This window comes from Sus scrofa, chromosome 15, assembly GCF_000003025.6.
Source record: "Sus scrofa isolate TJ Tabasco breed Duroc chromosome 15, Sscrofa11.1, whole genome shotgun sequence".
NCBI lineage: Eukaryota > Metazoa > Chordata > Mammalia > Artiodactyla > Suidae > Sus > Sus scrofa.
In genome coordinates this window covers 115368970-115391368 of record NC_010457.5, presented here as the reverse complement: position 1 = coordinate 115391368, position 22399 = coordinate 115368970, and the positions used below count along the sequence as shown (strand labels likewise).

The following is a 22399-nucleotide window of genomic DNA, read 5'->3' as shown; positions in this document are numbered from 1 at the left end:
TAAATTTTTCCCTGCAGTTTATATTTGCCTTTGTTTTTATTTTTTAGCTTCCTATATACCAATCATTAATTTATCTCCTAACTTTTTAACAAAGCCAAAATTCTCCACGATATATTTTAAAAATCAAATACCATTAAGTTTCACTATTCATTTTATTATGCCTTTTGGAGACTTATTTTATCCAGTTACAATCTAGATATTTTATCTCTAGGTCTTCAATGCCACTATCAACCTGAAGCTTTCCTTAATTAATTTTCTAGGATTTTCCTGTACCTCTTTCTTTGTTTTCTTTCCCATTTTCATGGGAAATGCCATCCAATAATTTCCTGAGAAAATTCATAAGAGATAAATGTCTTGAGTCCATGCCTGAAAAATGCTTATATTTTCCTATCACCCTTGATTAATAGTTAGTCTGAGGATAGACCCACAAGTTGGACATAATTTTTTTTCAAAATTTGGAAAGCATTGTGCCATTATCTTCTAGCTTTCAGTGTTGCTGTCAACAAGTTTTGTTTTTATATATTCTCATTTTTTTCTGCTTCTGAAAGCTTTTAGGATTTTCTGTTTATACATGCTCTGTATTTCAGAGGGATTACTTTAGTATAAGTTGTATTTTAATCATTGTATGGGCTCTTGAGATCCTTTCAATTTGAGAATTCACATTACTGGCATACCTTGGAAATACTATAGGTCAGGTTCCAGACCACCACAATAAAGTGAAAATTACAATAAAGTCATATGATTTTTTTTTTTTTGGTTTCCCAGTGCATATCAAATTTATGGTTACACTATACTGTAGGCCATTAAGTGTGCAATAGCATTATCTAAAAAACAGACTATATATCTTAATTAAAAAGTAATGCAGATAGACTTGCTTGATAAAAGGTTGTCACAAACTTTCTTTTTTTTTGGTCTTTTTATGGCCACACCCACAGCATATGGAAGTTCCCATGCTAGTGGTCAAACTAAAGCTACAGATGCTGGCCTATGCCAGAGCCATGGCAATGCCAGATCTGAGCTATGTCTGTGACTTACACTGCAGCTCACAGCAACGCCGGATCCTTAACCCACTGAGTGAGGCCAGAGATCAAACTCGAATTCTCATGGGCATTAGTCAGGTTCATTACTGCTGAGACACAACAGGAACTCCTGTAACAAACCTTCATTTTGTAAAAAATGCAATATCGGCAAAGGGCAACAAAACAAAGTACAATAAAATATGACTATATTTAGTTCTGGGAAATTTTCTACAGTTTTAATTTACTCTTTCTTATCAAAACTCCAATTTTTAAAAATTCTATCTCTTAGACTTTCTATCCATTTTCTTACCTTTATTTCTCCAACTTTTTTCATGAACTTTTAACTCCTGCTGTTACATTTTTCGTTTTCAATATCTTTCATGATCTTTGGTTGTTAGCTTTAAAAATTATAGGATATTGTTCTCATTTTATGGATATAATGGCAAATAATTTTTGTACGTTTTCTTTTGACCTTATTTTATCTGTGTTTTTTCCTTCTTGATTGGACTTCTTATGTGTTTCCGAATTGTCTAATGATTCTTTGATATTTGTTTATCTTAGATTAATTCACATGAAATTACTATTTTATAGGCTAAAATGGTAGAGTATTATCTATTTCATATTATTTAATTGAGTAAAGTCTTAAAAAGCTGAAGCACTAGATGAAGGGGTAGTATTGAGAGTTTGATCATTTAGTTTATAGACTCTTATTTAATTCTCATGGCATCTTTCTGCCATCCTCACTTGTGCTTGATTCCTTACGTATATGCCCATCTTGTGCAACTTCTCCAGAAAGCAAAAATCTAGTCTATTGCTGGAATAAGAAAGGGTTAATTGAGAATACAGACTAGGGGAGAGGATCTAGAGAGAAAACTATTTCTGTAAAATTTTAAACCAATCTTATTTTCCAGTATACTCTGCAGTTTTAGAAGTACCTGGAATGGAAATTCCTAAGGCTTTCCAGTGTTGTGCAGCAGGTATCAGTTTGCTTCTTGTTCACCTTGTCAGCCTTCTCCTTGAATTTTGCTAAGTCAGCTACCATACATCCATTCACTTTCCAAAATTTTGACCTCTATTGCTTTCTACTCTTTCTCCTCCTGTCTTTTTTTGCAGGCTTATTCTTGCTCTATGTTGTTCATTTGGGAAAGGAACAGTGAAAAATGCATATGTTCAATTCCTGATATTCTGGGTTAAAAATTAAGATCATTAAGTATTACCACTAATTTTTGTAGGAACACAAACTCCCAGAAAGGTTTGACCAGGTCATTAACCAGGTTTCAGAACCAGGACTAGACCCCAGATCTCTGATTCTCAGTATAATTTCAGCTACAACATTATCTCTCAGTACAGATCATCATTCTTACCTCTTCATTATACAAATGATTGGACTTTTTAAGGAACTTACCTCTACTTCCTTAAATAATTCAATAGCCACAAGACAATAGCAAATTCATTTCCTGGCTCACTGTTTGTATAAAGTGCTTTTCCATTACTGTCCCTATATATGTGTGCACTCCCCTAGTGAATGATGAAGTATTTAAATTTTCACAACTATTGAGGCTAAAAGTAGACAGTCATTATTTTTATATATGGAATTTATATTTGCCACCTAGAGAAGAGATTTATACTGGGTCAGAGATGACAAGTGTTTTCCCTTTTAAACAACTGTAAGAACAGAACAAGTGAATCTTATCAATGGTACGCTCTTCTCCTTCTCATCCACATTACACTTTTTTCTTTTAGTATAACTTTATAATATATTGAAATGATGCAAATTCCATAATTAAAAATTAGGCATTACGGAAAGTATAAAGAAAAATAGTGACAAATCATTTGAAACACCAAGACACAAACGTAACCACTGTTACCACTTTGTAAACCTAATTCCTGGTATCCCTTATGAACATATACAGAAAATAGATATGTTGAGAGGAAAGGGGATTTGTCAAGATAATTTTATAACAATGGAACATTTAAATAAAATTTATTTGGAAGGAATTTAATATAAAAAAGAAATCAGATTAAAACTGTGGTAGATACTGAACTTTAGATATTTATGGTTTCATCATATAAAATACTAAGGAGGAGCTCGTTTAAACTCCTGATTTAGTTTCACTCATTATAAATTAACTCCCCAGTATAAAAGATGCCCATGCTCTTCAGAGACTAGCCTTTTAAATAATGGTTAAAAGCTGTGAACTCTGAAATAAATAAAATGCTACATTCAAATCCTATCTCATTTGCTCAATTGTTGCATACATTGGGGCATATTTCTTAAGCTCTGCATGCCTGTTTTCTCAATTGTATGATAGCAAGAGTAATAGCAGGTACCTCAAAAGTTCTTTGTGAGGGCTGAGCTCTTAGAACATTGAACAAAAATGAATGAGCCCTCTGCAGTATTAGATATTACTACCCATTTTTGCTCTTCAAATTCCTTTAATCTGATCCCTGAGAGTTCTATTATTTTTCATTTATCATATTTTTATAATATTTATATTCTATTTTGTAAACTTAATTTTATCTTTTTTTTTCAGTATGGGGGTCTATGTGTAGATTAATTCAATACACATAGCCAAATCTTTTGTTGTCTATTTAACTTCAGAATTCTTTTTTTTTTTTTTTTTATAAGACCAGTTGCTTTAAACCCCTATGTAGCTCATAATCCCTCTCCAACCTAAAGGATCAAGTCCAAACTCAGTAATCTAGCCCTCTGTAACATCTGTAGCCCCATCTGTCAATCTGCCCTATCCTCAGCCAGTACTCTTCACGTCCCCCATTTCAAATCTGTTCTTTCTGTGAATATGCCGAGTTCTTTAAAGTCTTTATGCCTTGGCAAATGATATTAGGTTTGTTTGGAGTCCCATTTTTTTTTTGTTTGTTTGTTTTTGGCCTGCTTGGCAACTATCTGTTCAACTTACAACAACTTCCCCCTTTGAATAAGTGACATCACAGTCCTTCCAATCACTCAGCCACAAAACCTGGGGGTTGTCCTCTTCTTCTACTTAGCTATACCCCAAAGCTAATCCATCAGTGAGTTCTATCACCTCACCTCTAAACTATACCCTGAATTTAATCACTTTCCATAGTCTTCACTGCTATGCACCTAGTCCAAGCCACCATCATATCTTATTTAAATGATCCCAAGAAATTCCTAAATTATCATCTCCCTTCCTCTAACCTTGTCTCTTTACAATTTCTTCTTTACACAGCTAGAATAATACTTACCTCTTCTCTGTTGCAACTTTTGTTGGTTTTATGAGAATCCTAAGATTTTTCCAGTATTATTTTTTGTTGCATGATGCTATAAAATTTTTTAAAAATTTTTATCCAGTAAATATGTAATGAAAGAGATAATTTTAGGGACTGAATTTCTTTATTATCCAATCCAAAATCTTTGTCTTCTAATCAGAAAATATTATTGTCCATTTTTACACTAGGAGGTAACTTCACTACCTTTATTTCCAAATGTAGCGTGCATTTTAAAAACAAATTTTTGGGAGTTTCCGTCGTGGTGCAGTGGAAATGAATCTGACCAGGAACCATGACTTTGAGGGTTCGATCCCTGGCCTCGCTAAGTGGGTTAAGGATCCGGCATTGCTGTGAGCTATGGTATAGGTTACAGACACAGCTTGGATCTGGCATTGCTGTGGCTGTGGTGTAGGCCAGAAGCTACAGCTCCAATTCAATCTCTAGCCTGGGAACCTCCACATGCCATGGGTGTGGCCCTAAAAAGGCAAAAAAATAAAAAATAAAAACAAATTTTCTTACAAAAATCTGAAGGTTTTGCAATTTATGAATCAATGACTATGAGTTAGAAATTTTAAATTAGGGAATTATTATACATAATTATATTTCTGAAAAATCTTTTGGTATTTAAAAGTTGTCTCTTTTTTTGTGTGAAATAAAGGCTACCTTTTACTACAGGTCCTAATGTTTCTCCTAGAGCTTTCTTTTAATATTTTTGAATAAACAAGGAAAGAAAAAAATGAAAAGAATAAAAAACAAAGGAAGGAAGAATAGAAAGGAAAGGGAGGAAGGAAAAATATAATGTATGAAAGAATTCCCAATCATTGAAAAATAGTTGAAAGTTAATACTCTACTAGTAGTTACTACCAAGAGTAATAATAGCAACAGTAGCCATTTATTGAGCATTCTCTATATGTCAGGCTCAGAAAAATATTTTATTAGTAATTTCTCATGGATATTAATCCATGTTTCAACTTAGTACTGGTGGTACAAGATATCATGTAACTTGGTCTAGGTCACCTGCTAGCAGGTGGCATTACCAAAATCTACTAGCTAGAAGACTACTTGGTCTTCTAATCTGAAGCTCTGACACCATCTCAAACTCTTATACAGTATCTCTCATCATTAAATAATGAATAAAAATGCAAAAATATCCTTCAAGGTTGAGTTAAGAAACAGCAGATATTTGTGGTTATAGTTTTTGTTTCCTCCATTGAAAAATAGATTGTGTTTCACAGTTTTAAATCACAACAATTCCATTAGCATTCAGCTTTTGCTGTGAAAGGGTTTGGATCTTTGCCATAATATGCCCTTTAAAGTGAAATTTGGCCAAGTTGTAGCCTAGGAGCAAGTGGGGCAGAATTGATCTATTAAAATGAAATTGCCAGACTTGAGTGGTCTAGCATCCATAAATGCATTATGCTGACTACATAGATTCAAAAGTTCCTTTTAATGCCAATAAAGAACCAATTTTTCATTTTAAATATTTTCACAATAGTTTACCTAATTTCTTTCACTTATTTTTGAAGCATGTAATAATACCATCTTATAAACCACAGCTAGAAGAAGATGCTTATTTCATATTCCCAGATTCCCTATCCTGTCCAAATTTACAAAAATTGAAGGTAAGGAATATGTAGCCTGAACTGTAGCATACAAAATTATTGCCTTGCTCAGCAATTCAGTAAGTGACAGAAATTCAAAAGAGCTTAGGCATCAAATAAATATATGCATTCCTATAAATGTAAATTACTTTTGCATTTTTTCTTTTTTATTAATGTTGAAATATGATATTGATTTTTTGAATTTGATTATTAAATAAGATGATAATATGCAGGACTAGGCTCAGAGGAAGTTCTCAATAATTATTAGACACTTTATGGAACTTAAATGTCCTTCCATATTACTTTATTTTAATTTCAGTAAATTCAAAAAGTTCTTCAGAGCCCACCTGAGCCCCAGCGAGTGAATGCATGAAAATAACAAAATACCTGTAGGGATTCAGCTTCTACAGATAAGAGGAATAAGAATAACTGAGAACAGGTATCCTGATAAAATTTAGCAGTAAAAAGATGATAGAAAGGACAAATAGCAACTTGAAAAACTATAAAACAACACAATAGCATTATTTAAGGAGACTTAATACAATTTAACAAAGGCATTCTACTTTGAAAAGATGATTGGCAAACTAAAATGTTTATCAATGGGTGAAGTGATCCGTGTAGAGATCTAAATGTGTGACCCTGAAGATCAAAGGGAAGAAGTACTATAAAGCACAGAACAAAAAATACAAGAGACTAAAATCATGAGGAATGAGATTTTGGGGGGAGATAAAAGGCAAAATAACTTGTAGAACTGAAATTAAGAATTCACCCTGTGAATAATAAGCATTAAGAATGAAGAAAGGGGAGTTCCCGTCGTGGCACAGTGGTTAACGAATCCGACTAGGAACCATGAGGTTGCGGTTTCTTTCCTTCCCTTGCTCAGTGGGTTGACGATCCAGCGTTGCCCTGAGCTGTGGTGTAGGTTGCAGACGCGGCTCGGATCCTGCGTTGCTGTGGCTCTGGCGTAGACCGGAGGCTACAGCTCCGATTCGATCCCTAGCCTGGGAACCTCCATATGCCGCGGGAGCGGTAGGGGATGCAAGTTAGAGGAGGATGGAGCAGTGTACAGTTAGTGATGAAGAGAAGAGGGGAGTGGAATGAAAGATAAAGATTTCCTCTCGAGGTAGTATGATATAACCTTATTTATAGTAATTTTATATGTGAGTGCATGTGAAGATATACTTTTGCTTTTATATATTATTTATTGGAAAAGTTAATTTCTACAAATTTTGGAGTGACCATAACATATTGTTAACTAAGAAGACACATTGGGCGATGTGTGCAATATGATGGTATTTTGATTTAAAAAAGATCAAAGCCTTGTGTGTGCATATGCATATGTGAATGAATGAGATATATGCATGGGTATGTGTTTTTGTCTATAGGAGAAGAAATTAAATGAAAGAAGAGAGAAATGGCTTTTGTAGTCGTCTTCATATTATTTAACTTGTTTCCGACAGTCATGTATTGCTTTTGTAATTTGGAAAACATCAATTAATATATTAGAATAAAAGCATTAAGGCCCTAATATCTAGGTAATCTAACAACAGGAAGGGGGTTCAATGTGTAATGGAGGTTATATTTGGGGGATGTTAAACCAATGTGTTTTTATCCTCAGAAGCCCTTAACTACAGATCAAGAGCCACACCTGGAAACTCAGATTTTTTTTTTTTATTATAGTTGATTTACAATGTTGTGTCAATTTCTGCTACACAGCAAAGTGACCCAGTCATACACACATGTACATTCTTTACCTCACATTATCCTCCATGGTGTTCCATCGCAAGTGACTAGATATAGTTCCCTGTGCTATACAGCAGGATTTCATTGCTTATCTACTCCAAATGCAATAGTTTTGATCTACTAACCCCAAACTCCCATCCATCGCATTCCCTCCCACTCCCCCTTAGCAACCACAAGTCTGTTCTCCATGTTCATGAGTTTGTTTCTTTTCTGAAGATAGGTTCAAGTTTTTTTATAGTAAGAGTGAAGCAGATATCGCGTCTGCAATAACTGCTGCACATGAGCCTTGCTCTTTTAGTGAAGAAGGAGGAAATGATGCAGAGTTGTCTTATATATATAACTGAAATGCTTTGCTGTATATCTGAAACTAATACAACATTGTAAATCAAATATGTCTTAAGACAAATTTTAAAATAATAAAAATAACATACCAGCTTAAAAAAAAAAAAAAAGAGGTGGGAAATCTTCCCTTAGAAAGCATATTGGAAAATGGTAGGGATCATAGTTGTTGTCACACGATGCTTGGAGACCACATTTTGCATTAATGAGTAGAGTCCAGGGATCCAAGACAGACAGAATGAGTAACCCAGTTCACTGAAATAAAGTAATATCCTAAGCCATGGGAGATAGAAAACTTGTTTAAAGTTGTCTGAGCCTAGAGTCTAACTTCATCTAACATAAAAACAGAAGGCATTTTTCCAATCTACATACATTAAATTTTGTATAAGTGTACTACAGTAGAAGCTGGAGGTAAATCATACAATGTTTCATTTGCAAATTACTGAGATTTGGCCACTATTTCAGAATATAATCCAACAAAGTATTCATGGAACTTGAATCTCTAGAAGGGAATTTTTACAGTCACATTCAGATGATTCTGCATATGGAGTTAACCATCAGACCAATTCAGCATATCTTTCCTTGTAGTTATGACCAAACATTTGTTTACATTTAAAAATTCATAAAGATAAATTACTTTTCCATTTTTTCTTTTTATAAAGAAAATTACGTCTCCTTTTTTTCTTTTTATAACCAGTCGGAATATGATATTGATTTTTTGAAGTTCTGTGAAGAGAGTTATATTATCTATAAGATTTTCATTTCAGAATAGCAAAAGCAGTGACAATATTATTAAAAGCTTATACAGAATCCATAGGATGAGAATGATTCCAGTCTCTGGAGCGTAAGGATGAGGAGGGAGCAGAGAATATGCAAGAAGATGCCAGAGTCCTTGATTTCCCACCCCACTTTGGGGCTCACATTTTCAATGTTATGGGTTATAGAAACAACTGGACAGACGAGGGATCCTGGCATCACCGTATAAGCGGCATGTTTCCCCTGGCGTTTACAGGGGAAGCTGCCCGTATATAGGAGAATTATCACAGCTAGCATGACCCAGGAGCAAGCAAGCTCAGATGGAAGTAGAAGACAGAGATAGAGAAACACCTCTGCCTCTCTGTTTCCTATGCTGAGAAATCCAGAAGTTCCTGCATTCCAGGCTGAGAAAACATGGGGCTGCTGAGATGAGTGATTAATCTGCAGAGGGCTAATCTTAGAGCAAAAAGGAGCAGCAGGCTGGAAAGTCGAGACAGAAAGCCGAGCAGTGGGTACCACCTGTCACCTCTAGCAAGAGGCAGATGGGCCGATAAAACTCAACAGTCACCAATCCAAGAAGGAACAAACTTGTGACTCTGAAATCAGAACCTGTGAAAATGCAGAGGAAAATGCTAGGATCAGGCACCTCAACTCCCCTTCTGCCATGGGGTCACCCATATCTAAATGCCAAGGCGGGGAAACATGAGACTGGAGATTTTACCTAGACATGCTAAGAATGTCCATGAAAATACTAACTGAAGTTAGTGAGTTTGCATGAGCTTCCTGGACAGGATTGAGTCTAATATTTTTCTTAAACATCCAATGGAAGATGATATTAGTTATTAGGAAAGTTCAAAATCTATATTGTCTATACTATTAATATGCAGTTAAAAATGAAGTTACTACTTGTCTACAAATGTAACTATTTGAAGACATTCAACATTTTTTTGATAGAGGGAAGATTTTAGAAGTGGGAGAGTCCTGGGCACTGAAGGTGAAGGAGGGGTATGTTCATGTTTGGATGGAGCAGAGAAAGGAGAATTTCCAGACAGAAGCCAAGCTTTTCCACTTGACAGTTTTGCCTTGGGCCTATTCTGTTTGTCTTTATCTGGGCTCAGATAACCAAAAGCTGAGGCCAAAAGGCGTGTCCTTTTTTCTGCATAACAGAGCACAGTCCAGCCTGAGCAAGAGTTATATTAGAGTCTACTACAGAGAAAGGGGAGGTAGAAGGAGGACACACTTTTGTGGAGCTGTTTTCTTCCAAAACTCTTGTACGTGATCGTGATCTTTGTTTCCCCAGTATAGTCAGTCTCAAGATGTTTATTAGCTCCTTTAAAATGTTTTCTCCTTTTATTATTTCTTCTTTCCTGCTCTAAGCATTCTTATTTTTATTGATTTTGGACTTCAACCACCCTGCATTTTGTGGGAAATGGAGAGAGTTTTAAGACTAAGTCAATAAATTTAGTGCTAGGACAGAGGAAAGACACTTAACAGAGGATTAGGGCCAAGCTATTTGCCTAAATTCTCAATTTACTGTGCTAGGGATTTGGTTTAAGTTGTGGATAAACATGTTTAATGATTTTAGGAAAGCAATGCAGATGCTGGTCACAGGAATGCAGACATTGAAAAGAAAGGTTTTATTTAGTCATTCAACAAATATTTATTGTGCAGTAAAACCACTAGCTGCTGGTGCTATAGCAGTGAAAAGGAAACAAAGATATTGTTTTTGTTCTCCTTGGGGTTTTAATTTTATGTGGAGAAAAGAAACAATAAAGAAATAAATATATGTTATGTATCAGGAGTTCTTAAGTACTATGAAGAAAAACAAAGCAGGTTAATGGATTAGATAGTAACCACCAGGGAGGAAGAAGGTAAAGCCATTTTTAAGAGGTCCTTTTCTGACAAGGTGACATTCGCAAGAGACCTAAATGAAGTATGGAGCCAACCACTCTGATATTTAGAAGAGTGACTTATCAGGCAGAGAGACCAGCAAGTACAAAGCCTGTGAAGCAAGAAAGTGCCTGGCATATTCAGGAGAACAAGTTGTCTACATGCTAGACCAGAGTGTTCAAAGAGGGAGGTTAGTTGGCAACAATTAAGTCAAGGTGAGGCTTTAGAAACCACTCGAAGAACTTTACTTTTCCTGAGGGATGTAAGATGCCATGGAGTTTTGTTGAGTAGAGCCATGGAAAAATTTCATCTATGTTTTAACTAAATCAATTTGGCTGCTCTATTGAGAATACATTAACAGGAAAAATCCAGCAGTTGAGATGATATTGAGATAGGAGTAGACACTTTAGAAACTGAGAATACGAAATATTTCAAGAAGGAAATGGTCAACTACGTTAAATGCTGCTCTCTCTCTCTCTATATATATATATGTATGTATGTATACACACACACACACACATATATATGCTAGGAGGACAAGTGAATTTGTTCACTGAATTGGCAATATGGAAACAACGTTGGCAAGGTCAGTTTTGATGGAGTTGATGGACAAAAGACTGAAACGTGCTTTCAGAAGAGGGAAGGAGGGGAGTTCCTGTCACGGCCCAGGGAAAACAAATCTGACTAGTATCCATGAGGACACAGGTTGGATGACCTGTGGTGTAGGTCGCAAGATGGGGCTTGGCTCTGGTGTTGCTGTGGCTGTGGCCTAGGCTGGTGGATACACCTCCAATTTGACCCCTAACCTGGAAATTCATATGCCATTGGTACAGCCCTAAAAAAAAAAAAAAAAAAAAAAGATAGAGAGAGAGGAGGAAGTGGAGTCATTAGTATGTACAAGAATTTTATTAGTTTTTTGAAAAAAAGAGGGCAGACATGAAAAAGTAAAAGGAGAAATAGAGGATGGGTATGTGAAATGGGGATGTAAAATCAAAAAAAGTTTGTTTTGATTTGTTTAAGATAGGCATTTACGGCATGCATGTGTATTGATTATCCCAGTAGATAAGGCATAAGTGATGATTTAAGACCGGTTGGGAACATTTATAGAAACAAAGTCCTTGAGTTAGGTGAGGAAAAATACATTCCAGTAGATAGACCCTGGAAAGTTTGTATGCAGGAGTTGACCTTTTTGTTTTGTTGGGTTGTAATTGACAAATTGAAATTGTATATATTAAAGTCTACAACTTAATGTTTTGCTATATGTACATATTGTGAACTGATTGCTAGGAATCAAGCTGGTTAACATATCTACCATCTCACACAGTTCCCGTTCTGTATGTGTGTGTTAGTGAGAAAACTATGATCTACCTACCCCCTTAGCAGATTTCAAGTATACAATACAGCATTGTTACCTATAACCACCATACAGTACATGAGATCTCCAGAATTTACTCCTCTTGCCTAAATGAAACTTAGGACCCTTTAACCAACATTTCTCCATTCCCCCCAACGCCTGGCAACCACCATTCTACTATGTGCGTCTCTGAGTTCCACTATGTTAGATTCTACATATGAGATTGTTCAGTATTTGCCTTTCTGTGTTTGACTTATTTCACTTATACTATCCTTCAGGTTCATCCATGTTGTCAGAGATGGCAAGTTATCCTTCCATTTTACGGTTGAATGGCATTCCTCTGTGTGTGTATAAAATTATGTTTCTTTATCCGTTCATCTGTGGGTGGACAGACACTTAGTGCCATATCTTGGCTATTGTGAATAATACACCGTGAACATGGGGATATAAATATCTCTTTCAGATAACACATTTCATTCTCTTTGGACATATATCCAGAAGTGAATACTATGTAGTTATATTTTTAATATTTTGAGGAAGCTCCATAATGTTTTCCATAATGGTTATACCATTTGTATCAATGTAGATGGACCCTGACACTATATGAGTGTTACACTTCCTCTCCAACATTCGTTATCTCTTGTTTTTTTTACAATGGCCATTCTGACGGGTGTGAGGTGATGGGCTGACTTTAGGTGTGAGTACATCTATTGCAACAGGAATAAGAGCAAAGTACCTGGTAGAGGTTCAGTGAAGTTTACACTGGGTGTTGGGAATATGCAGATACTCTTTCCTGATTGCTCTACTTTAACAGTAAAATATGAAGCAGGGGCATAAGCTGAATTAAAGAATAGCAGAGAGTGTGTTAGAGATTCTGAGGAGAAAGTATAAGTGATGAAATAGTCATTTTGGAGAGTCAGGAGATAAATTGAATTGGGACATGTAATAGCATTGATTGCTAGGAGCATCAGGGACCCAGTGTAGGTGGTGGTCAGACATTTTAAGTGAGACAGGTCATTACAGTCATATGTTTTGTCAAGTCATATCCAGCTTCTCAAAGTCAAGCACAAAATAGACAAACATTGAAATTTAACCAGGGCAGAGTTTTGTCAGGCAAATATACAGTGAAAGAAGAAAGAGAGTAATATTGTCAAGGGATTGTGTGAAGAGTGATTACTTCATACTGAATATTGAGGGAAGTGAAGACACAAAAATGATGAAAGACAGGCAAAAGTTGATAGCATCCATCTTCCCATGGATGTGCAGAAGCTTTGGATGGCATATGAAAAGGATTCACAGAAAATAAATAGAAAGAGGTAATCTATATCAGAAAGCAAGATATTTTGAGTAGAGCCTATTGAGACCTGCAATTGAGGGCAACAACAGGATCTAGGATATGGCCTCGAAGCAGGTGATTGTGAGACATGAAGCCAAGATCACTGGACATGAGAAGGTCAAGACACTGAGAACCAGAATATTGAAAGCGTTCTCTGCAATGTGAGTTACATAGACCTCAAAAATCACCTAGGATGACTGAAGACATGGTGGAGAGTCAGGGAGCTACTTGCTATTTTCACTGAATGAGAGGAGCTGATCTTAGGGTTTGCATATGACTGGAAGAAGGGAGAGGACTATGATAGGAAGCTGCTCTATGGCATGAACTACAAAGAACATGAGGTTTTTTGTTTGTTTGTTTGTTTGTTTGTTTTTAGGGAAGGAGCTAGGACTGGTTTGGAAGCACCAACGAGAAGCAAAGATCATCTACCCACCCTCAAGTTTTATGGGTAAGATAAAAAAAAAATGCCACCTTTTTGGAGGCTGCCAGGAATGTAGTATCCACAAGGACAGAGAGTTTTTCATTAAAGCAGGAAAGTACAGAAACATCTAAGGAAGAATTTGAGAATCCCAGGGATTATGTTGATGAGTTATCAGGAATTCAGGAGGATACACTGGAAGGATTTGAGGATAAAGGAGGAGTGAAAGATTACTGAAGATTAGGGGATATTAAAATTGAAATGGGAATAAGAGTTCAAGTAATGAAAAGTGACTTGTGGTTCTTGAGGGGTGACTGAAGTAAACAGGAATGTAGGTATGATGGGATTAATCCCCAAACTAGACTTTGTTATCTGATGAAAGGGTTACACAGCTTCCTCATCATTTGGGAAATATCCAAGGAAACATGAAAGGTGAGAAGAGGGATTAAAGAGTCTGCAATAGAAATGGCAAAAAAGAAAAGGTTTAGACTTACTCAGCATGCCTGACCACTTAACAGAGACTACATTTTTAGTAATGAAATTTACTGGTAGAACCTCCTAGTGAATGGTCCAAAAAACCCACCAAAAACCAAAACAAAATTGCACCATAATTATGATGACCATCACATTATCAGTAATTACTGAGAACATGTTTTGAACAATTATTGTTAAACTATTTATACCCAATATTTCATTTAATTTTATACAAAACACTGTCAGTTGGTCTAACAATCTCATTGCACCATTAAATGAACAAACAAACAAAAAAACCAAGCCAAAACAAACAAGAGTCAATAAAGATTTGTACTTACAGCTCTCTGACTCCAAAGTTAAAGTTGAATAAAGGCAGGGCCAAGGAGTTTCGGAAGATCTGGGGGTAAAGGCAGCGTGAAAGTCTGGTTCCAGGAGTAATTCAACTCCAGAAATACCTCATGTGTCCATACTTCAGCACTGCACTCAGCTCTGAAATTTAAAAAAAAAAAAAAAAAAAATTAATTAAACTTGATCTTTGCCCTAGAGAAGCTTAAAATCCACTGGACAGAATTTGTAAACCAAAATTGCAGTCCATTACAACAAGTGCAAAGATAAAAAATCTGTGTTCAGATAGGGGTGATACACAGGAAGAAATGACTAACCCTGTATCAGGTGGGTTTCAAGGGACCAATGAGAGTTTTTCAGGCAGACAGAGGATGTAGCACATTCTGGAAGGGGCCAGCATGATTAAAAACACATGTGTACTGATTAGGCACGAACTGGAGGACAGACCCAACATTTTCTGACACTGTGGTGAAAAGACATAAGGATTAGTAAAGAGATAGTCACATGTAATAGGGAGTAGGCCAATAAGAAAGCTAAAGAAAGACTATCCCTTGGATTTATATAAGCCGCACAAGAGCAGACACTCCAAGAAAAAAAATTAAATTTCTGCCCAGAAATTTAAGATTCTTTTATTTTTAATCATTGCAAGTATGTCTTATCCCCATTATACAAATGAGGAGAAAAGAGACAAAGGTCCAAGTCTATTTGACTCCAAAATTCACATGCTCTCTACCTCACACAAACAGAATTCCAAAAATATACCATAACATGTGTAAGTCACTTGGCCAAGATGGAACCAGTACCAAGAGAGAAGAAGCAGAGAAAGAAAAAATAAATAAATCACATAAAAATACAGAATATTTATAGGTAAAAATACAGATTGCAGAAAATTTTCATTCATCATTATGAACACAAGCCCAATACAAGTAAGTGCTGAGAATACAAAAAGGCTTAGAGTAATGTCTATATGTTGTATTAGGAACAGACTATGCATATGAAAATAATTATTGTTTATTCATTCATTATTTTACAAAAATATTTATTTGTTTATGAGATAATATGTACTAGACCATTTGCTAGTTCATATAAAATTCATATAAAAATGAGTAAGACAGAATTTCTGCCCTGCAGGTATTTACATTCAAGTAAAGGAGGCACGAAGGAGTAACTGATGCATAGAAAGTGCTCTATGAGCACACAGGAGAAAGTTCTAAGCTTGAAAATAAATGCAACTTATCCAGTACATAGCACAGACCCCAAAATCTACAGCTGTGAGTGTTGCCCAGTAGATGTGATTGGAAGGGAGAGTCTCTTGATACTTTTTGGATTCGGAGTTTTGGTCAATTCTACTAGAATTTCAAGGATGCAGGATCTAGACATATTTATGTTTCACAATTGCCCCAGGTGATTTTCCTGAAGAGACGATGTTGAGAAGCTTGAGTTAAGGTGGTGGTTTTTAACCGCAGGTACACATTAGAATCATCTGGGAAGTTTGAAAAAGAGCACTGCCTGGGCTCCCTTCCAGTCTCATTCAACTAGAATCTTGCATTAGTATTTTTTAAATAGCTCCCAGGTGATTCTAATGGTCAGCCAGGAGTGAAAACCACTGAGTAAAGGGATTGGCATGGAAGGGGCAGCTCCAAAAGGAAGCTTAGAGTACAAGTGAAAGAGCAACACTAGAGATAGGAAGGAATGCAAAAAAAAAAGTCATGTTGTGGAATTACAGGGGCCTTTCAAAGATGAGTGAAGATGTGGTCACTTGCTACAAATGTCACAGAGACACTGACATGGTAGCTTGATTTTCGATTACTGTAAAGGTGGCTGCTGACCCTGATGAGAATTGTCAAGAGATGGTAGGAAGAAGTCAGATTATAATGAAATAAGGACAGAATGAAGGAGAGAAAGTGGAGAGAGAGAGTACAGATTATTCTTTCAAGAAACTTGCTTTGACTGGAAAAACGTTTGAGAAGGATGGAGAGTTGGTCAAGAAAGTATAAGTAGAGGCAAGTGGGGCTAGTAGATGCAAACTATTACATTTAGAATGGATAAGCAATGAGGTCCTACTGTGAAGCACAGGGAACTATATCCAATCTCATGCTATAGACCATGATGGAAGAAAATATAAGAAAAGGAATACATACATATATATATATATATATACACACATATATATGTGTGTATGTGTGTGTATGTATATATATGACTGGGTCTCTTTGCTGCACAGTGGAAATTGGCACAATGTTATAAATCAACTATGCTTTAATAAAAAAAATTAAAAAAGAGAAAGGATAATTTGATAAAAGTGGGAGAATCTGAGACTGGACCATAGGAGAAATTACTGGAAGAAAAGTAAGTGTTTCTTCCAGGAAGAACCTTAAGGATGAGGGTGGTTATGGACAGGTTTATACCCTGGGGGAAGGAGGGAAAGTTAGAGGAGTGCCCACCCAGGGAACTAATTCATGCTGACTGATCAAGCCAAAATGCTGGGGAGGAGGGAGGAGGGTGAAGAGTGGTCGTTGCAGAACCAGTTGATAATTTAAAGAAGTTAGGAAGAAAGAGACTGAGTCAAGGGAAATGTACAAAGGCCTGCTGAGTACATTAAGGGCATTACCTTGGTAGGAGACAGTAAAGTGAACCAATTCTGCAACTTTATTCAGTAAACGTTTGAAATCTGGGCATGGAAGCCAACACTGGATAAATTAATTGATTTGGGATAGGTGAATTACAGGACAAGGAGAGCTTAAAGATCTCAGTACGACCAGCATTCCTTCCACAGTAATATTAGGTACCGTATGAAAGATAACTAGAATGAGTTTTCCCAGAGCTAGTGCAAGACAAAAATGGCTTCATGGGCAGACATACAGATGACCGAGAAACACATGAAAAGATGTTCAGCGTCACTCATTATTAGAGAAATGCAAATCAAAACCACGATGAGGTACCACCTTACACCAGCCAGATAGCCATCATCCTAAAGTCTACAAACAATAAGTGCTGGAGAGGGTGTGGAGAAAAAGGAACCCTAGTATACTGTTGGTGGGATTGTCAATTGGTGCAATCACTGTGGAAAGCAGTATGGAGATTCCTCAGAAAACTAAATATAGAACTACCATTTCATCCAGCAATCCCACTCCCGGGCATCTATCCAGAAAAAACCACGACTCGCAAAGACACATGTACTCCAATGTTCATTGCAGCACTATTTACAATAGCCAAGACATGGAAACAACCTAAATGTCCATCGACAGAGGAGTGGATCCAGAAGATGTGGTACATATACACAATGGAATATTACTCAGCCATCAAAAAGAACGAAATACCAGCATTTTTAGCAACATGGATGGACCTAGAAACTATCATGCTAAGTGAAGTCAGCCATACAATGAGACACCAACATCAAATGCTTTCACTGACATGTGGAATCTGAAAAAAGGACATATGGAACTTCTTTGCAGAACAGATGCTGACTCACAGACATTGAAAAACTTATGGTCTCTGGAGGAGACAGTTTGGGGGGTGGGGGGATGTGCTTGGGCTGTGGGATGGAAATCCTGTGAAATCAGATTGTTATGATCATTATACAACTACAGATGTGATAAATTCATTTGAGTAATAAAAAAAAAAGAAAAAAAAATGGCTTCCTGGGCAAACAGTTATATGGAGGAAGGGGGAGTTATGAAATATTAGGGTTCAGGAAGAATATGAGGAGTGTTAAGAAAAGTTGAATGGTGGTGGTGTTGAGATCTCAAATGTGACAGTTAAGCTGGCAACAATGGCCAGTCTGATTGGAGTAGAAGATGAATAAGTGCGGTAGAGAAGAAATAGGCAAAGCCCAATTGTGAAGGTCCTGGATGCTTGTGATAAGGTGACACAGACTGAATTGTATGAGATGTGAAGAGTCATTTTTTTTTTTTTTTTGATTGTGGAAAACGGTGTGCGTTGTTGAATTTTTAGTAGGTTGATATGGCAGCCACCCATATAGTGCATCTGGATTTTAGATGTTGATGTCCTAAGTTTTTTTTTGGTTTTCACTTTTTTGAGCTTCTCTACTAATTTACTCTCCTATTCTTAATAAAATTTTTAGCACCTTCTACTCCTGCTCTCACCGCTATCATCACAGATTTTTTGCAAACCTCGTTCTTTTTGCCCTCTCTACCTCATTCCACAACTACTGAAATTTCCTCCTCCTTTGGCATCTGTTCTGCTTTTGTTCTTATTTATTGGGCTCTTCTTTTGCTTATTTTTAAACTGTCTTCCTTTCTCCATCCCCCCATTGCAAGTTTCAGTCTGGATCCTCTGTTCCTCTTTGTTTTCTTCTGAGGGCACATCCTCTTTTATGGCTCAACTGCCTCTGTGTAGATGACACAAATCTATACCTCCAGTCATCACTGCAATCTTGAGTTAGAGACCCCAGATTTCAATTTCTCATTATAAATTATAGATTCAAATAGAGTCCCTCTTGCACCTCAAACTCAGTGTTTCTAAAAGAGAATTATCATATTTTCCACAAAAGAAGAGTGTCTTTCTATGCCCACAAAGTTCTGTTTTTTTTTTTTAATTGTACCCCTTAATAACATCACGTCTAGGTTGTTGTAGTAGTTTCTTAGTTGAATGGTTGGATTCTATTTTTTAATTCCTTTGATTTGAGTTATGAAACATTGACAGACAAATCTTCCTGAAAAGGATTTTTATTCATATTCTCTAATTTGTCCCATTTCTTAGCCTTCCTGTCCCTGCAAAGAAGGCTAATGGACTCTCCATTGCTCATGGATTAGACTCTAATAAAACTTAAACTTCTTAGATTTAAGTCATTTGTTCTTTAAGGGCAATAATATTTCTGTTGATCTCTATAGTTTTCTCTATTCTTTCTGTTTCCTAAATTGAGTTATATCAAGCCCTCATCTTCATTTTACTTGTTTGTTTATTTAATAAGTAAGCATTTTCCAACATCTTCTGTGTTCTAATGAACACAGAAGCAGACATCCATTCATGTGGCTACTTTCTTAAATGAATGGTGTATTCTGGGACCACTTCTGTCTTTCTAGTTGCACAGCAGTTCAGTCTCTACTTCACTGGGAAAAGACTTTATGTGTACCTCCACTTGATACCCAAAGTTCTATGCTTTAGCTGGAATTTCAGAGCTGGCTTATGCTTCTGTGATATGTGGAAAAATGATTAAAGATGCACCAATGAGGTTTCTGTAGTCTTGAGGGTCCAGAGAGAAAGGAAGCTCTCCAGTCCAACCCTCCTGGTTCTGGACACCTTTCTTTGCATGAAAGCTACTTTCCTCCAGGACTATTAGGGTGATGGTTCTTTTGTTCAGTTCCCTCTATTGCTTTTCTAATCATCTGGGTTTTAATACACACAATTTCCATAGTTTGTTCTGCCTGTAAAATATGTTTTTAACCATTGCTTGAGTTTTAGAGATTAGCTATTTATTTAGGCCTATCCTTTCTGCCAAAGCTTAAACATTGTTCCTATTATCACCTTTCTAGAAGTCACATGTAACTTCTTCAGAAGTTTAAAAAAGAATAAGAACATGGGAAATATGGACTAATATTTTTTCCTTTCTAATATGATTATATACTTCATGTGGGTAATAATTACTCATATTGTATGACTGTATAGTTCTTTGTACTTCACCAAACAGGATCATGTAGACTAGTGAACACTCAGGAAATATTTGTTTGCTTTTTGGTTCAGGACTGCAATCTACCTGCGTTGAAAAGGAACTTTTAATATCTAGCAATTTCAAATCAAGATGTCAATTTATTAAACTTAGAATTTAACCAAATGTCAATTAAAAAAAAAATCTGTTTCCTACAACAAACCCTTGTTTGTTTTCCTCCACCTCTCCTAATACCTAAGGAATTCTACTGGTTTGATCTTTTCTATTATCTAGATCTTCAAGTATTAATATGGAAGAAGTGTTAACTTGTCAACTTATCATTAATTGATTTCATTTGGTACCATACGGCAAGGAAATCAAGATTAGTCTTGTTCCTTGAATTTATAATAGATTAAAACAATTCTATTCTGCATATAATTTTGGAATTAAGCTGTAGGCTCTTTGGAGTGTGTGTTTATACCTTAAAATTTTTAATTAGAAAACTTGCTCAAAACAACTTACCCTTTTGCTAATAGATAAAAGTCTAATAATGTATCCTAAAAGGAAACATGAGAAACTTCTTTAGAAGTACTGTTATTTGAATATGCACTCGAAATTTTTAGTTAATAATTTAGATAATATTATGGTAAATCGCTTAAAAAGTCCATATGAAATCTATGTCAGATAATGGTTATAAAATAGAAAAAGCATACCAATAGACATGATTCTGTAGAATACGAAAAGAAAAAAGAAGCTTCATTTCCTTTTCATAGAGATGGATTAGTTTAGGAAATAGTTTGTACTAAATTTTTACTTTAAATTTGAACTCAATATGGAAAAGTATTGGTTGCTAATAAATCATCAAATCATAAATATTTTAAAGCCTCTGCTAACCCTGTGCCTGGTGTCATGAAGTATACATGAAAAATAAAAAGAGAAATCTTTGCTCTCATAGTTTATTCCATTAGAGGAAAAACTTAAAAGGATAAAAAGTTAAATATAAAGACTTAAAAATCATCTTGAGATTAAAAGCAGAAGAGATAGCATAGGACAATATTTATTCCCAACATATTCTTTGATCTAATCCTATATTTAAATATGTGTTGAGTTTCCATCATAGCTCAGTGGAAATGAAGCTGATTAGTATCCATGAGCATGCAGATTCAATCCCTGGCCTCCCTCAGTGGGTCACAGTTGCTGTGAGCTGTGGTCTAGGTCATAGACACATTGCTGTGGCTGTGGTGTAGGCTGGTGGCTGCAGCTCTGATTTGACACCTAGCCTGGGAAACTCCATATGCCTCAGGTGCAGCCCTAAAAAGACAAAAAAAAAAAAGTGTCATTCTCTTCTTTTCTACCTCTCTCCCATCTCTCCCAAAGCATGGCTTAGCACCTTCTGTATGTCAGGCCCTGTGCTGGGTATAGAGTTATAAAGAAAAATGAAGCACATGGTATCTGTCTCTTTCTGAATTACTTCACTTAGTATGAGAATCTCTAGTTCCATCCATGTTGCTGCAAATGGCATTATTTCATTCTTTTTATGGCTAAGTAGTATTCTATTGTATGTATATATCGCATCTTCCTAATCCTTTCATCTGCCAATGGACATTTAGGTTGTTTCCATGTCTTGGCTATTGTGAATAATGCTACAATGAATATATGGGTGCATGTATCCTTTCAATGAAAGTTTTGTCTTGATATATGCCCAAGAGTGGGATTTCTGGGTTATATGGTAGTTCTATGTATAGATTTCTAAAGTACCTCCATACTGTTCTCCATAGAGTTGTACCAGCTTACATTCCCACCAACAGTGCAGGAGGGTTCCCTTTTCTCCACATCCCCTCCAGCATTTGTTATTTGTGGACTTATTAATGATGACCATTCTGATGGGTGTGAGGTGGGACCTAAAAGTAGTTTTGATTTGCATTTCTCTAATAATCAGTGATGTTGAGCATTTTTTCAAGTGCTTTGTTGGCCATCTGTGATATCAGTTATATCTGGACTCTAATATATGGCACAAATAGACCTTTCCACAGAAAAGAAACCTATGGACTCAGAGAACAGACTTATGGTTGCCAAGGGCGGGGGGAGGAAGTGGGATGGACTGGAAATCTGGGGTCGATTCAAACTATTGCATTTGGAATGGATAAGCAATGAAATCCTGCTGTATTGCACAGGGAAATATATCTAGTCACTTGTGATGGAGCATTATGGAGGATAATGTGAGAAAAAGAATGTATATGTGTATGTGTGACTGGGTCATTTTGCTG

The 22399-nt window shown here is 36.1% G+C and overlaps 2 long non-coding RNA genes across 2 annotated transcripts in view; one reads left to right on the top strand and one right to left on the bottom strand.

The window, feature by feature from the left end:
* The window catches only part of LOC110257138, a 51708-nt gene extending 35059 nt beyond the window's left edge, over nucleotides 1-16649 (top strand). Inside the window, exons 3-4 of the long non-coding RNA XR_002339383.1 lie at nucleotides 13664-13735; nucleotides 15656-16649. This is a non-coding gene — a long non-coding RNA (uncharacterized LOC110257138). The remainder of the gene's footprint in view (nucleotides 1-13663; nucleotides 13736-15655) is intronic.
* The window catches only part of LOC110257137, a 109098-nt gene that overhangs the window by 46158 nt on the left and 40541 nt on the right, over nucleotides 1-22399 (bottom strand). The window contains exon 2 of the long non-coding RNA XR_002339380.1: nucleotides 14518-14668. This is a non-coding gene — a long non-coding RNA (uncharacterized LOC110257137). The remainder of the gene's footprint in view (nucleotides 1-14517; nucleotides 14669-22399) is intronic.